The sequence below is a fragment of the Phoenix dactylifera genome, chromosome 3 (genome assembly GCF_051530095.1).
Source record: "Phoenix dactylifera cultivar Ajwa chromosome 3, Ajwa_hap1_PhDact_Kaust_v1.1, whole genome shotgun sequence".
In the NCBI taxonomy this organism is placed as follows: domain Eukaryota; kingdom Viridiplantae; phylum Streptophyta; class Magnoliopsida; order Arecales; family Arecaceae; genus Phoenix; species Phoenix dactylifera.
The window spans coordinates 329,467-333,630 of NC_143192.1; positions in this window are offsets into that span (position 1 = coordinate 329,467).

Here is a 4,164-nt window from a genome sequence, read left to right on the forward strand (position 1 = left end):
GCCTCGCTGACCTTATTGAAACAGTGCTGCCTCAAATACGGAACGAGAAGGCACATGTTGGTGGCCGCTAAATTTCGTACTTCGGTACTTCCACTTGTTTCGGTGGTTTCCACATTGCAACTTGCAAGAAATGGGTGGCGTCTCTGAATGTTGTCTACATTCACAATAGCTTATATCAATTGAAATTTATATGGTGTGATTAACTACATGAAAAAAAAAAAAAAAAAAAAGCGGAGCCCCAATCAACTTCTACTCAGTTTACATCTACATATACATTCACATGTAGTTAATCACATGTACATATACATTCACATGTATACATGCATATACATATACATATACATATATATATATATATTTATATTTACATCTACCTATACATACATATATTTATATACAAATGCGCATACATACATACATATATTTATGTATAAAGTTACAAGTTATACATATGCCATTTTCTCTTTTTCCTTTAAAAAAAAAGAAAAGGGAGGACACATCAAATGGCCCAAGGTTTTTCGAATTGCAACATGAAAACCTTGTGTCGGCGTTTGGCCAACAAATTTCATTTAATATGTCCCTGAAAGCTGATCTTTAGTGCGTGCATGCGTCTGGCCAGGAAGACCCTTGGGGAAGACCATGCAATTGTCAGCGATCTGACTTAGAAATCAACAATATATATATCCATGCGGAGTCGTACACCCTCGGTTTCAGCCGCAAGTTGCTGGTATTCGTTGCAGAAACCCACGTTCAACTGCATGATTGGAGCCTCAATTATATGAAAGGGATGGGAGGAAAAAAACAAGAACAACCCATGCATTCCGTCGTATGGATGCAGTTCTGGCCGTGGTGGTGCCTTAAAACCTCAACCCGAGGCATTGCCGACCACTGTATGGATGCAGCATTCCATCGTATGAACCATGTGCGCTTGGTAGGGATTTTTTGATGCCTACGATCTTTTCCTTCCCGAGTCCCCCCCACTTTACGGCTAAGAGGCTGCCGTTGGAAGCGAGCGATTCTTTTAACCTTTCACGTATATAAATATATATCTAATCTGGGTGCGCTGAGTGTTGATTATGCGTAGTGTCAGGTATGAGACAAATCACTGACTGCAGGTTGGCTTTAAGTTAGGATGTAACATGAATTGGGACCTACCTGCCTGACCTGCTCATCGGATAGGGTTGATTGAAGTTTTAGAAATTTTGATTGGGTTCCAACTTGAAATTTTCAACCCGACCACCTCTACCCAACCTGAGTCTATCCATACAAACACATCGAAGATCGGATCCAATCCAACTCAGCACGACCAAATCCAATATATAAATGCATAAATAATTATATTTTTCTAAGTCTTTTAAGTTTCATCTAAATTGATGAATGGTTGAGCCTCCAACCCACAAAAGCATCCCAAACTTTTTTTTAAATTTTAAATTTGTTGGTCACCCCAAGCTGACCTTATTTACATAACCCGGCCTGACCTAACCTAATTTTGTTTAGATGAAGGTTGCGTAGGGTTGGTTTAGAGAAATTGCAGCCGGAGAGCAAACTAGGTTAGATTAGGTTTGGGATATATAAATTGATGCGGGTTATTGTTTGCTCTGAATCACATCCAACTTCCCAAGTCATCTTACGCGAGCCTTCGCCAATCATCCAGCCTCATGACTGCTATAAGAATACTTTTGTATGGAATTTGATTTGTATTATATATTTGCCCATTTGAATTTAGGGGTATGATGGTCTAATAAATTTCAAACAAACCAATCGTTGAGGGAAGGAAAAAAATTTGTAATATGGAAATAATGTGAAATTTTTTAAGCAAACTCCTTTAAACTTTATATCAACTATTGTGAAATGACCATCAGTCTATTCGATCCATTTTACGATTGTCAAGTCAATGGGTTCTTAATGCACTTCTATTTTTTCACTTTAGATGCAAAATAACTATTTGAAATTTATTTGTAAATATCAGATGAGAACAACGAACATAAGGGGTTGTTTATATCTAAATTTCATTCATGAAAGATTAATAAACAGATTGATCATACGTATCAATATGTAACAAAAAAACATGACAAGAGGGTTATGGATGACTAATAATTTTTCCTCCAACCAGAGTGACCAACACTGATGTGAACTGCGACCTCTATTTACCACATTAGGTGGAATACTAGAACTTGGAAACTACTAAGATTTTCCAAAATCTTAGCCTATATTTTAGGCCTTGACTCAATGAATAAATCAGGAATACAATAACAAAAATAGCAATTGGAGTAGAGAATGTGATTGCATAAAAAAAATCTATTGATTTTTCTCCTAATTGGTCGGATCGTAGGTGCAATAATTTACTTCATGGGCAAACCTACTTATTCATTCTTCTCACATGCCATTCTTTTTAAACAAGAAAACTGGTCTTGCTCACCAATATTTTCCTTTTTTTTCTTGGGCAAATGAAAGAAAAAGAAGTTAATTACATTAAGTTTTAAACTCTTATTTTGATCAATAAGTAGTTTTATTTTTTTTCTACCTTCAGACGAATGAAACATAGATATTTTCCTATATCATTAGAATTTTCTTAAAGGTAACTATCTTGGTTTTATATATAAAATTCATATAGAAAGGTCGAAGAAAGGAGAACAGCTAGCAATTTTAGTTAGACTTGATCCCTTACTTTCAAATTCAAAGAAAAGATTAAGTTAGAACTATTTTCACCATATTCCATCACTGCCATGTACCTTAACCATTGCTTTTGAATCAAACCCGACACGTTTTTTTTAATTTTTTTGACACTAACAGAGTGGAGTCCATTCCAATGGGCTCTTGCCCAACAATCATTTTTTTTTCTTATAAAAGAGTCAGTTTCATGCCATCCAAGATCTCCTTTTTGATCCGACGATAATTGGAATCATCAAGGTTGGCAAGATCAGTTCAAGAAAGGTTGTCAATGGGCTTGTAACCGTATCCAGAAATCCATAAGTTGAATGCTCAGCTTTTTGAGATAAACCAGAAACTAAAGATGTCACAAGAAAAGAATAAATAACAAAACAGCGGAGCAAAGTATCAAAACGTCTGAACAATTTTCTCATGCTTAGATAGCCGAAGGTGAGAGGCTGTTAGAAGAGATAATAACTCCTAGGCCTCTAAAATGACAGCCTTGAAGATTGTGAATATTGGCACTATACTTCAAGTAGGCGATGGCATTACTCGTATTCATGGTCTTGACAAAGTAATGTCAGATGATTAATAGAATTTGAAGAAGGTGCAATAGGCATTGCTCCAAATTTTGGCCATCCATTCTTCTGGATCCAAAGTACAGACCAATACCAAAATGCCAACGAATATGATAAATATGAGATCGCCAGCTATATTTAGACATTGATTGCAAATTAATTAACGAACTATTTAAGGAAGTGAAAAGGTGATCGAAAAATGTCAGCTGATATCTCAAACTTTATCATGCCGTTATTCATCAAGATTTAGCCCTTCCTTTGGAGATGCACTGCAACATTCTCTCCTTTCTTCTTGCCAAACAGGGCTAGGGACATTTGTCCAAATGATCTTTCAATGCTTCCTATTGTAGAGGATTTCACTTGGCTCTCATGCCTTTAGGGAGCAAGTGTTTAGATCCAATACTTTATTTAGGATTCCCTTTGTGCTGGAGAATGGCAAAGACATTGCTTTCTGAAAGGATAAAAGCTGTCTCTCTTCCACAACCTTCTCTTCAAGTTGGACCAGATCGAGCATGATATTAATTTTATCAATCTATTAGGTTTTTCATGTCCGATCGAGTCAGAAAACTTGCATAAATTGATTGCCTAATTGTATCATAAATATATCAGACAATAAAAATGATAGAGTAAACAACATCTAGATTTTGTCCAATAATATATTCTACATAAGATTGACTGATAACCAGATACAGCTATGACTGACAGCACAAATTATTGACTAAAAACTAATTACTTATATCCAAAGAGGCTTTGGAATACAGCGTTCCAATTTTGGATCAGTTGGTCGTTCCGGGCTCAGGTTCTAAAGAGGCCATATTTTTGAATCCAACCTTAACACAAATTGCTTCGGTTTGGGTTGCAATCCGAGATTTTAGCTAAAGGTGAAAACCTTAGATGAGTCCCTTAATTAATCAATGCCATGCCTTTTTTTATTTAA